The 14,035-nt window shown below is 36.8% G+C and overlaps 1 protein-coding gene across 4 annotated transcripts in view; it reads right to left on the bottom strand.

The window, feature by feature from the left end:
• The window catches only part of ZFAND3 (zinc finger AN1-type containing 3), a 145,678-nt gene that overhangs the window by 112,649 nt on the left and 18,994 nt on the right, over positions 1–14,035 (bottom strand). The gene's annotated exons all lie outside the window — the stretch shown is intronic.

Raw genomic sequence — 14,035 nt, 5'->3', positions numbered from 1 at the left:
CTAAAATATCAGTCCAAAGCCTCATATGATATATTTACTTATCAGCACACCAACAATGGAAAACACACACACACACACAAAACATACAGCTATGTGAAAAAAGAAAAGAGGCTGCCATTTACTCATAACACACAAAAAAACAGATTTTCTGAAAGGACAGTGCTATTGGACAAGTGACCCTGTGAGCGACGTAACTTCAGCTCTCTGTTAAGAGTTTCAAGGATCACTTTCTCTTCGATCCCTTTATATGCTTTTTCAAGACATCCAAGTCAGTCTCATACTGCTATGTAAGATGAGGATGCAAACTTTCAGAGCGTTTTTTTTCTTAGTTTCTTTTACACAGTTACTTATGTCAATGCAGATCCATCAGCACAACACTACAACTAAGAAAATGGCATTTTCATTAGAAACAGAGTAATAGTGTTGATCAACCAATTGGCCCCTCTTTGAAAGTGCAATATTTAATTAGAGCAAAAGCTTTACAACAAAAATGCATTAAACAGTTTACATGTCAAACTTATTAGGCGTTATCTGAGAGTCATGTCAATGCCTGTCAAGTAAAATATGTTTCACAGCTCTGTTACCCTGCAAATCCCTTCTCTCATTGCTAGGCTCTTCTCTTTACAGCAAACAAGGGCTCTCTCATCTGACTCTTAACACTGACCAAAGCTGCATTATTTCCATCTTCTCTGTGAACCACATCACTGGTTTACATTGATTATTTCCTACCAACTCCAACATTCACCAAAGCTCATACTGCTAGGCAGGAACACCAAAATACAAAATATCTTTGCTCCTAGTAGCGTTTTCAAATGTATTATACATTCGTAATATCTGTTATTTCTAGAGGTAATTTTATTTGAAACATGCAAAAGTTCTAAAACATCAAACAGTCCTGGCCACGATACAGCTCAGTTGCCACTTCATAGGACAGAGAAGGTCACAGCAGCCAACTCTGCTTCAAGCAGGTGACTTCTAGGGAAAGCAATACAGTTCTGATTTCTAGGAATATGCAGTAAAGTCATGAGTGTAAAGATGAATAAGGCACAGTGAAGCTAGAATTCAAAGTCAGTCCTGGCAATGAGAACTGTATGTCTTAGACTACAAGTCTTTAGGCTGACACCCAACATTTCTACACCTTTCTGTCACAGTTTGGTTGGGGATATTCAACATGCTTCTGAAACAGATACCAAATCACCACAGTCTTTAACTCGACTTTATTAAGGTAATTCCCAGGTTTCCCTCAAAATTCAGCTTCATGCTTAACAGCACCTAATCCAGAATTACTACAGTATACGTTTTATGTGTACAATATACCTAGAAAGCAAGTTTTATACTGATAATCTACAATCTTCATTTGTACCTAATTTAAGCTGGTATTCAGAACGACATTCATATTTATGCATAAATCAAGCCAAATAGAATGGTATTGTCACTGAGACAGAATATAAAGTTAAACCCTATTTGAAGGTACTTCCACCTGTCAAAAAGAAACCATTTAACTCAAGGGTGACAAAAAATTATTATGTAGATTGGAAGGCACAAGGTGAAGCATAACTCAGAAGGTCAAGTGGCAGTGCAATTTAGAGGCAGAAGATACTCCAAGCCAGCCGGAAAACCCCAGAGGCTACGAAAACATTGCATGCAACAGTTCCACTAGGCTCAGTCTGAAACAAGTGCAGACATTAGAAGAGCTTCCACTGCCAAAAGAAAAACAAAACAAACAAAAACACTCACTTAACAACACATCCATGAAAGTCATGGCAACGACACAGTGACTTTGAAAGAGGAAGAAATTTACAGAAATGGGAAATCCTGGAAGTTAATTATACTTTAAGCAATAAATAAATGACATGTAAGAATAAAAATAAAAACCACACCCCTTACTTGCATTGCAGTGCCTACAAATTTCCACAGCAAAAGAAACTGAGCCTTCAGACAGATGCACATGCAGACTACCATAAGGTGCTCACTTCAGTGAGATCAACATCTGCATCTCTGGTTAAAGGTGCATAATGCAGAGTTAAAGCCAGCCAGAGGCCTTAAATATCAAAAATATCAATACATAATGAAGTATGTTATATAACTGATTAATAGAACTGAAAAGATTGCTTGCCCGATTCCATTTTCATAAGGTAATTCCACTACATTCTTACAAAGGTGTGGTCTTATCGACTCCACTAAAAGCACTTAAAGTTATTTACTCAAATTTATGCTCTACACTACTAATTATTCCTTTCCTTTCTTGCCATTTGGCAGTATACCATTGCGACGTACCATCCAAATCAATACACATTCTACTCTGTCTTCACTGGAAGTTTGCTTTTCTTTCCCCACTCTGATGTACAGCAGTTGGTCAGAATAGCCGGAATCTAAAAAAGACAATCTCAATCTGAAGGTTCAAGAACAAACTGCATGTGGAAATTTTGTGCAAAGAGAGTTAAAAAGTAGTATAGAGAAATTAGTCTGATCTCAGAACACTCAGTCTCCGTAATAGGTAGGCACACCTAGTAAACACTTTGTAAAAGAATTCTACATTTTCCAGCAGACTGTCAAGCAGGCACTTTCTAGCTTCCCCATCCCATTTTTAGGAGGAAAGAAAAAAAAACAAAACAAAAAAAACACCAAAAAAAACACCCACAAACTCTAAAAACTAATACTAGCTTACCTCCACACACATGCCAAAGGGCAACAGAAAATGCCCAGTCGCATCTATATTAGGATGTCTCACACACTTTTTAAGATAATAGTGACATGGAATTATTAATGCAGATGCTCACCAATAGCAAGAATCATACAGCCGCACCAGAGTGAAAATAAGTAAAGATTCTAGTACAGGTATGTATTTCAGTGCTTGAAAAACACCACCAGAATAACAGTCATTCTTGAAAATAATTTTTGTTCAGTTTTCTTTTGGGGATGGAAGAATAAGGAGCTTGGAGAAAAAATGCTTTTAAATACCTAATGCATGCATGCATGCTATATTAAGATATTAAAACCACAGATGCTAATTAAGTTTGTGAAATCCCAGATTCTGCACTTTTATTGGGAACAAATTTTTCCAGCATACCTGGGAATGATTCTTTATGACTCAGAGTTCCTATGACTTCGTAGTAAGAAAACTTATCTGCTTCAGTGGCACTGTAATTGCATTGGTGATCAAACGCATCATCTTAAATGCTTCTTGGTCACCTTCCAGTATAGCAATTAAGAGTGGGAGCGCATCATCACTACAGTAGAAATATATCTTAGCACTTGAATGATACCTGTCCAATATTGTCAGGGGTCATATGTTTGAGAAACATTAACATAATATGTATCGTGTCATTAATTAGTTAAAACTACAGAGAAGCCTCCTCCCTATACATTCAGCACACACTGTTTCAGGTATTTGGCAACTTAGGTCAACTGTCCATATGTTAAATCAATGCATTTATACTACTGTAGTTTATGGTCTGTCACCATTTCCATTATAAAGCAATTTTCAAAGGTTTCTAACTCTGCTGAAGAATTCATTCTGAGCTGAGTCCTGGCACACAACCAAAGCAAATCCATAGCCCACACGTTTACTTTCATCCAACCAGACTAGAAGGATTATTTATCACTAAAAGAAAATTGATCCAATTCTGTATTTCCCTTAGACTTTTCATCATTTGCTTAGAGCATAGAACACTTCACCTTGTATAGGAAGGAGGTTAATTAGGCTGTGTTAATGAGACCCTCAATAGCCTTTTGAAAGTTCTGTATATGCCATACACTAGCTTCTGAAGACAGCCATTTTACTTTCTAAATCAGAAGTCACCTCACTGATTTCATATGTGCTGCAAATGTGATATTTATAGATCATCCTTAATTTATGATCTTGCTAAGGGGATATAAAACAAGAACCTTACAGTTGCCACAAAGAAGTGGAGCATGTCAAATGCACATGGACCTGTAGAGAACTTGGCAACGAGAAATATTCAAAAACACTCAAGAAAGAGATTTTTAAGTGAACCAAAATCTGAAATTAAACATTCTGCAAGTGCAGTCAGTGTCCTCTACTTCATCAACTGTTCTATACCCATACACTCAGTGGGAAGAATTCTAGTGCAATTAGAAAAATGTTATTAGTAGATTTTATTATTACTACTACTATAGGGGGGTTTGTTTGGAAAATATACAAGTATTCTGGTTTTGGACTCCTCATTTTCACCATGAACAATTTAAGTGTTGCATATCATTTCAAGATTTCTGTTAAGCTGCTGAAAAGGATGCCTCAGTGAGCCACAAGTTCATAAAGGACTTCATCATCCTGACCTCAACTTGAAATGAAATGGAGGGTAAACTTTATGCACAGCACAGTGTACTAGTGCAATGCCCTTCTGGCAGCTTTCCACACTCAAAAGATATGCTGACGCATCCCAATGAAGTAGCAGTATCCTGATTTATTATTTTTTTTCAGTGGCTACAGTAAAGCATTCTTTTAAAGCTCTATGGCTGAAGCACTTTTTATGTTTTAAATATACAAAGACACTCAAGTGTTTTGTTGACAGTAATGCCAGAGAAGAGCACAAATACACAAGACTAAGAGAAGAAAATGAGGAAAACACACAGAAAAGTTGCTCCTTACTCTTAAAAAACGTATCATGGGCTCTGACACAAAAGCACTGATAGCGTTTCAATTTAAGGCCTTCTCCAACAATTCACACAACAAACTGCAAAGAATCCAATGCACCTAAACTAGGTAAGACAGGTTGTTAGATCTGATTCAACTGGGTTTCAAGCTGGGCTTACGAAGTTGCTGCCCACCAGTCCAAGCTAAATGCTTCACAGTCCCATGAATACATGTCTCTACACTTTCTTTAAAAAAAAATAAAATATCTCAGCAGCAAAATGCAATACCAAACATTCCTCTGCAAGTCTTTTTAACAAAGTTGTGTAGCCTACTATTTAAAGGACAGTAAAAAGGTTGAAATACTAAGTATTAGCAGAGTCCAAGAGTAATTTCCAGAGTCCTTCAGTAAAGTAGGAACAAAATTTGAAATGTCTCATCTACCCACCTACCACAAATTCCTCAAGGACATTATTGTTTACATGCACTGCAAGTAATAACTAACTTTGCCCTATGACAACATAATCATCATCTTCAGATTTACAATATGAAATCATACCAAGTTTATATTTTTCTTCAGATCACACTCCAATACTCCACTGATCAGTGGCATTCAAAAACCTATTCCATTTGTGTTATTCCTTTTACCACACGGTCAGTAACAGATACCAAATAATAAAACATTCTTAAAGAAGAAAAGCTGAAAGAAACCTCAAGAAAGTATCTGTTTTGTCCCCTGACTTAAAAGAACAGCTAATTATGTATCAAACCTCCCCAGGAAATGTCCTGGAAAATGTCCTGACCTAAACAACTAGTTTTAGCTTACATAATAGGTAAAATTCTCAGTTTAAAATTGGTCAGTTGAAGCCTACCATATCTCCTCTCTCTGCAAAAGCATAGAGAAGTATTTTATTTTTTTTTAATCAAAGTTATTTTTCTGTGGCAAAACAATACTTTAAAATGCCTAGCACAGTATGGTCAGAACTTTGAAATGACAGACAAAAAAAAAAAAAAAAAAGTGCCTTGCAAAGTATTTCAAAGGCCTTGTCTGTTATATGCATGTTAAATATAATTTACAAGGACAACTTATGTAAACCCATTAAAAAGGGCTGTTGCACAGTATTAACAAAACACACTAACAAAGTCTGGTTTAAGTACTGTGCCATAAGTATTCTCTCAAAAGCTAGCAGAGTATCAAAATTCGAAGATAAACGCCTTTGTTGCGGAGATCTACTTTTAAAGTCTAACAAACCAAACATTACACAAGCAAAAATGTTGAGCATCCCAAACATGGCAAAAGAAAGCACTTGAAGGTGCACTATATACAAAAGACGTGACAGGGTGAATGAGAACCTGAAGAATTCATTTGCCTATTCGTTTCTAGGAGTCGAAGCACAGGAAGCGAGGTTCAGAAATAAAGCAGCCAGGAAGAAGAAAGAGTAACCCTTGGGCAAAGCAAGAAAGCATTGCTGTTCCAGGACTGGTAAGGAGTTACACCCTCTTCAGCAGCAAGCAGGTTGACTATGACACCTCACTTGCCTAGACCTCCCCAAACTGTCTCAAAAAGCAGCAATGTAACAGCATATTGTGGTGAATGAGTGACACTCACTTTTACAGTTCTTTGCACTCCTTGCTTATCGAACCTTTCTGGAACTGCACACTACAGTAGAATTTTAACACTTTTTGAAAAGCTGTTGAAGAATTTTGACAAGGTGTCTGCAATCCTATCTTGTTACACTCTTCACAAACACGTCTAAAAGAAGCTACCAGTATCTAAGTTAGCAGGCATTTCCCCCCCCCCCCCCCCCCCCATTTAAAACAGGTTTCCGTAAGGTATTCAAAAGGTTAGCTAGATGTTTCGCTGAAGGAAGTTCACTTTCTTCCATCCTAGCTAGCCTTGTACCCAACTGTACAATCAGGAAGCAACATGGCTCTTACATTGGTCAGTGCTGCCTCTATACTGGCAGAAGACAATTCTGCCCTGCTGGTACAATAGAAGAAAAATAAAAAAGAGAAAGAAAAATAGGGGAAAAAACCCACATAAAAAGTCACTTCTAAAGTGAAATAAACCACTGGTAACTCATAACAAGCACAAAAAAACCACTCAGGTCCTTTCTGGAGACTCAGTTGTATTTCAGCCACCCAGAACTACCTTGCTGGTAGCACAAGCAGGTTTGAATGCTTATCTTAAGTCACTTAGAAATTTTGTTCAAGTTTCTAATAGCTCTCAGGTGCAAAGTCTGTACCAGATCTTGCATCTCTCAGGTAATGAACAGAGAGTCCAAGCCTCAAAAAACATCCCACAGTAAAGAAACTAAATGCCGCTCACTTGCTATACTGCAGAAATGTTATAAAATTATATCTGCACTAACACTTCACTCAGTCTTGGCCCAGAAGAACACTTTGGATATTTAAACTTAGAAGAGACGTCCTCTCATATTCTCATACTCAAACTTCTGTTTTTTCTACCACAAAGCCAGAGTTCAGCATAATTCCAAAGAATGTAGCATTTCTAACCAGCATAAAACTGCTTATAAAACAATTCCTTCAAGATGTTTCTGTGTTGCAAGTTCAGCTCCTGAGGTGTCTGGAAAAAACTAAATAAATCAGGTAAAATTTACAACAAACAGTTCAAGGAACAAACCAATATAAACATAAATATTTGGCAACATCACTTTAAAAAGCCAACAAGCCCTCAGAAAAAAACCAACCAAAAATACTATAATCAAGAATTAGGCTGATAATGACAAACAGAAAAATTAAAACCAAGCAAGACATTAATCTGAACATATTAGAAGGTGAAGTGTTTTTTTTTCCCCATACATGTGTGTCCAGGCACAAACACAAGAAATACAAAAGAATCTGTACACTAAGCATCATTAGTTCAGTGAAAGATGACATGGGAAGTTGTTACCTACAGCTCCATTGATTTATATACAAGCAGCATCTTCTTTTCAGATAAGTGTTCAGTATAAAGCTGTCTTCTCATGAGCTTCTAAGACCAGAGGATGCTGGCCATGAAAAGCCTTCAGCCCTCACACCCTTCACTTGTTACAACAGATGTGCTCTATAAACCATCCCAAATCATCCAATTAAAAGATAAAGCTCAAGGATGGGGGGCAGAAATCTCCACAGTTAAGTCAGGAAATGCAGAATGAAATGAAAGTGCTTGGAAGACTGAGTAGCAGAGGGAACACTGCAAACAATGGAAGTTTTGAACCCTTTACACAAGACAGCATGCAGTACATCATTATGCTTGTGTTTCTTCCTGCAAGCACCAAGAAGAATCACTGCCTCCCCCACCACTTATGATCCATACATTCAACATACTATTCATGATACCTAAATGACATTTCTCTTTAGGGTTGCTTTGGGCTTTTTGGGGGGGGTGGCGTTTGGGGTTTTTTGATGCGAGGAGGGACATGTTTTGTGCTTGGTTCTTTTGGGGGGTTTGTTTGGTTTTTTTGTTGGTTTGGGGTTTCTTTTTTTTTCTTAAAGATGGGATTAAAATATCCTTCGTATGCTTAATGTTTTAATGTCTAAAAACTTCAACTGCCCCCTACATTTTCCATGTCATTTCTGAGGCCTGAGCTTGACCGGGGGCATACTGGTCAACTCCATTCTTGTTCCAAGTTAACGATGCTGGGAAGTTAATGACTCAACAATGTGGTAGAGTTCAGCAACTGGGCTGCAAGTAAATGTGCTACTTCCCTCCGATCCTATGACTCATGTGCCCAGGAGGAACAGCTGCCTCAACTTTGCACTTTATCCAGCTACATTATTTCAAAACTCTTCTCAATTTTACTTTGAATAGAAAAACGCTTCAAAATGCATTTAACTGGACTAAAGAACTACACATTAAAATACAGGATCCCTGTAATAAACATCCCAAGCCCAAACTGCTTCAGCCATAGCATCCAGAATTTGTGGCGTAAAACAGGAAACTCTTTTAATATAATCTAATGTTCCATGGTGTCAATGTCTTGCTTTTTTTAAGCATTCTAAATGCAAATGCCTGATCTCCAAGTGCAAATACAACAGAAGTAATAGTACAGGAGTTTATTCAGGAAGAAAAAGCACTTCAAATACTCCACCACAATTTCGTGGGAGGTGGGGGGGGTATGTGTGTGTGTAATTTACTTGCAAAATACAGATTTTAAACTTGTTCATCTCTGATCTAACAGCAAATAGTAAATTACTACTTTCAAGCTTCTCATTAACTACAGTTAGCTCATGGGTCTAGTGACCTGTCTTGCTGTAATTCTAACAATACAATTTGGTTCAAATACAGAACATCTAAGGATACTAAAGCTGCTTCAAAAACAGGATGAAGAGCACCCTGTGCATTCCTTTAGTGGACAGTATTCTGGTCTTTGGCATTTTCTTTTATCCCATGTTAATCCAAACAACATGCATCTGAATAAAACTGGCATACTACGAGTTTATGTTTATTCATTTCTTCCACAGAGAAAACAATCTCTTGAAAATAAACACCTAATGAAAGTGTAACATCCTGCAATGGCGAAGTTGACTATGTATGTCTGCATATTTACATATTTCTATGTAAATAATGAAACAATCAAAACAAAAGGATACAATTAAAAACTATTTTGAGTCATCAAATGTAAGTGTTGTTAATAACTATACAGATGCTTTTCCTTTTTTCTTTCACATAGGCAAATAACATCTTTCCCTTCTCTTTGGCAGCTATATGGTCACTACCACAGTCACTGCATTGAACAAGAAGTCAACAGCATGAGGTATCTTCCATTAGCACTGAAACAGAATGAGCATGGTACACAAAAACCAACCCACACCACCAGTACCAGTGCTGAACAGGAAAACTCTTAAGAGTTTGCTCCTTATGGAGCTCCACTGGCATTTTTATGCTAGATTATTCTGAGTTTATCTTATTTTTTAATCTTTCATCTCTCTATAACTCTTCAAAATATATATATAAACCATATTTCTCAGAATTCCAAAAGGAAACAACAGCAATTCAGTCCCAAATACTCAAGATTGGGTAGTTAATATATCTAGTTATCCCAATAAAACACTCTTAGTTAAAATAGCCAAAGTGCTGGGGGCCTTGTCAGAGGCCTCAATTGTTTTGTTTTTAATGGTGATCAAGAGTTGTTCTCTTCTGCATGTTCAACTGCAGCATGCCTGAAAATTAATCCTTTCCACTCCAGTATAAGCATCTGTACCCAGGGAAGAGCAGAAAGGATCAGGGGAAAAGAACAGATCCACAGAAGCCTTTCAGCTGTCTTTCCCCATACAGCTTGCCTTCTGCATAGCAATAAAAGGAAATTTAAAAAAATAAATAAAAAAAATAAGAAAATAATCGGGGAAGTTCTCCTTCTCCAGTGCTCTTCATTCATCACTCCCATGCTCACAAATCTCCTCATTATCAGAGAACAAGATAAACAAGGCAAAATACTGAACTGGATACAGAAGGAAAACGTTAGCAAACAATCTAATCTGGTCCATCAGTTCTGGACTATTACTAAAATGAATGACAGAGGGGAGGAAAAAATAAATTTTAAAAAAATAAAAATTGTAAAAGCCAAAATGAAACACAGACCATTATAGGTAAACACTCTGATTTTGCTTTTAACACACTCTTCATAACTATTGGAAGGATTTAGTCTTCAGTCTAAATTTGACTCCCTTATTAAACTTAAAACATGCTGCTCTGAGACATGAAATTGTTCAAAACGTCATCTATGTAACCTGCCTGCATAAGTAGAAGACAAACTGAGGCAAGGCAAACTCCATTCTACCAACTGACGTATAAGGGACTGAAAAACAAGTAATCACAACAATACTCAGTCTACTACCATGCCAGACTGCATAGCTCTCAGGTTCTTTACTGGCATAGGAGACCACAGAAACTAAAGCATGTAATAGGTCTTGACTAACACCAGGCTACATGCTTTTGCATTCAAATTTCAGGTGTTATCTTCTAAACAGAGCATAGGAAATTAAAGTTATAAAGTGTGGACATTAAAAACTACAGGACTGAAGAGCTGACATTTTGCGTGTACTTACTTCGTCAGCTTAAAGGACTCACTATTTGAAAAGAATTTTAACTCACACTCATCACTGTAAAAGTTTCTACGCTGCTACTATTATTCCTGACAGGGAACAAAACAGTGTACATCATTCCTTATGCTCTCAATCAGTACTGCTCCCAATCTATTACTAACGTATTCAAATCACTTACCCACAGGCATACCTCCAGCTACCACCCATCAAACCAGCAGATGCTCAGAATTTGTTAAATTATAACCAGAAGCATGAAGATCAAACCCTATTGCTTATTTACTTGATTACCAGCTGAAAAGGCAATTAGGTCTACAACAACAACATTCTCTAATCAGAACTCAAATTTTTATTTTCTTAAAGGCATGAGAGTGACAGACAGCAAAAGAAATAATGCAGATGTGTGATATATATGCAACTATAGCAAATTTAAAAGTATCTTTTAAAAATAATTCTTCAGCATTCCTAAAATCACTTATTTTCCTGAGAGAAGTTTCTGGTATGAGTTAGGTATAGGTTAAACCAAAAGTTTCTAAGAAAGACCAGCTGTGTCTCAGTGTCCCCACTAATACAGGAGGTTATTTAATAGTAAATATTCCACCTGTCTTTTCTTGAGCACATCCTATGAAGAACTGGCAAATTGTTCCAGTGTCTAACTGACCTAGTCAAGAAAGTGGTCTAGACTCCAAATCTCAGTTTAGCTCTTGGCTTAAAAAGTCTGCAGAACTCTTAACCACAAAAATATCAGACACAACAATACAAAAATGGCAAAGGAAGCTGGGCAGAGACTGCTCATCTTATACTAGGTGGTGCTTACTTCCCCTCAGCCTTGACACACAGCCAAAGTCACAAAATTAAATGGACTTTTTGTTCAATAAAAACTCTGATGATCCTATATACTTTCAAATATACCATAGGCATTACCACTTACCAGGTTGTACCCACGACCCCTAAGATGACTGGCATCACAGAGAAGTACCCACCAAGGACAGAAGTTATCATACTGCCTTTCTGCTGTGTTACAAAATCTCCATGGGTTTCTGCCAGTTTGCACTGAACATTTATAATCTCTAGGTACTCTTAACATCTGTGAAACATTTTGGAACTAAAACTATCAACACACAAGGGTTCCTGCTGTTGAAAACACCGAATCAGCTGAACTACCAGAAACAGTAATAAGAGTTTCCTGCATAAAAGATATGTGTTATAGAAACAGGTTACCACGCTTGGGTGAGTCACAGTAGGACTTACACCAAGTTCAGAAGATCATCTCTCAGCTCTACGAAATCCAAGTTAAATGACAGCCTGCTCCTATTTGTATTGCAAGACTGCAGTGAATGCCAACTGCAATGGGCACTACTATATGATAATCCAGCCTGCAATGGCTGCAAATAAATCTATAGGGAACAAAAACTACTCACAAAAATTGGACTGTCCTATTAAGAGCCTCACAGTAGTACAGCGCAAACAAATACACCTACTGATGTGGTGGTCTTGTACATTATTCATAGAAGGGGAAATGCTGAATATTATACTAAGAGAAACTGGATAAATCTTATAACTTATTATAGGATTCAGTATCATATATGCAAAAATAATCCAGGAAATTTCCCCAGTAAACAGAAGAAAACAGAAGTAATCTACACAAAAATGTAATGTAGTGTAAAAAGGAGGCAAATAAATACAAGACTTCTGGGCTAATTTTTTCCTGGTTCTCTTTTCGGCATAAGGGCTAGCAAATCAGAAGGTGTGAAAATGAACACATTGGGAAGTATTATCACAAAAAAATATAAATAATAATCCATGAAACCAAACATGAATATTTAATCTATTTAAATAGAATGAGAAGCATTCACAAAATGCTTGAGCAATGCTAAAGTGAAAAACACCGCATATTTCAACTCACTTCTTGCTCCCTTCAGTAGAGTTTTGTGAGAGCTCCCACTTCTGCTCGAGAGTTTAAATTCAACAGAAGCAAAGAAGTGGTTTGACAGTCCCAACAGTTCTACTGATAAATTTCAAAGCCTTTAAGTGTTTCTCTAAAGGTTCAAACAACAACAGGAAAAAAAGAGAGACACTTTCTTTTAGCAGTCTCTTTGTGAAAACCTAAGTGGCTCAGGCTTTTTCGACTGGCTGAAGCTTCAGACTTAAATCTTCCTCAAAGTTTAATGTATCAGTCATCTGAGAATTAGAATTATCAGAATTGCTAAACATTGAAAAAGCTTTTAATTTTCTATGCATCACGCAAGAAATGACCACATTTTGTTTCCCTATATCCTGAAGTTTAAAAAAAGGTAACAGCTTCTTTGCTAAAGTCAACTACAGAGTTTAAACATCTGAGTTAATAAGAAGTCTCCTCAACAGTAGTGACAGAATGTCCAAAGGAAAAAAAGGCCCATGGCATCAATGTAAGTATATTTATTTATTTAATTAATTATTTTTGTATAAGAATACTGTTAATACCATCGGTTTATGGTTTGTAAAACATGCTGTCTGGAAGCCCTAAACTGACTAGAAACGGCACAGGAGACATAACACGCTGCAACAGTCAAGCTCATGCAGTCAGCTCTTGGTTTTAGCAACGTAAGAGTACAAAATAATATGAAAAAATGTATTGCTTAATAGTCATTTTCTCTGGTCAACATTCTAAACATATTTAAGATTTAAACCCTCCCATTTGAAATTAAATCCTTTAACATTATAAAACAAGTTCGTTCTTGTTACAATACTCATTCAGGGAAAAAAAGAAAAAACCCCACAAATCCTCCCATCTCCCCAACAATCTCATAATATTTTTGCTATTAAAATTAAACTTTCTTACTAGTTTGCAAATCAGTGACCAACACTTTCCTAAAGCTTTAAGACACAAATTCTAACTTGAATTTAACTAATTCACCTGTCATAGTTTACCCATCAGCTACAGCAATACAACCATCACTACGTTAGCAGTTTCAGAGGAGCAAAAGTTATATCCATTTTTGTGGTTTTGCTACTGTGCAAGAGAACCATAACTACACTGCAGTAGTTTTCATTTTTGCTTTATAACACCTATACTAAAACCAGTCACGCAATGCAGGCAGGGTTTGTTTCTGTAATACACCATGAACATTTCATCCCAGAGCACACAAGAAGGTCCAGAAGCCTCCTCAATAATAGTGACAGAATGGTCCAAGGGAAAAAGAGGTTTTGAACAAACTGCCTCTTTCCTCTCAGCTGCCAATGGGACAGATTATCATATCTGTCTTTCCTTGTACTTTTTGTTGCTTAAAGGGGAGCATCTTGTTTTGAGTCATCACTTTTAGTTGGAACAGAAGTATTACATGATTAAAAATAAGGAATAAAAAAAAAAAGCCTATGAATTGGACTAACCAGAGGAATACTCTGGTCTTCACTCTT

The sequence above is a fragment of the Falco rusticolus genome, chromosome 12 (genome assembly GCF_015220075.1).
Source record: "Falco rusticolus isolate bFalRus1 chromosome 12, bFalRus1.pri, whole genome shotgun sequence".
Lineage (NCBI taxonomy): Eukaryota > Metazoa > Chordata > Aves > Falconiformes > Falconidae > Falco > Falco rusticolus.
This window is presented reverse-complemented; position numbering and strand designations above follow the sequence as displayed.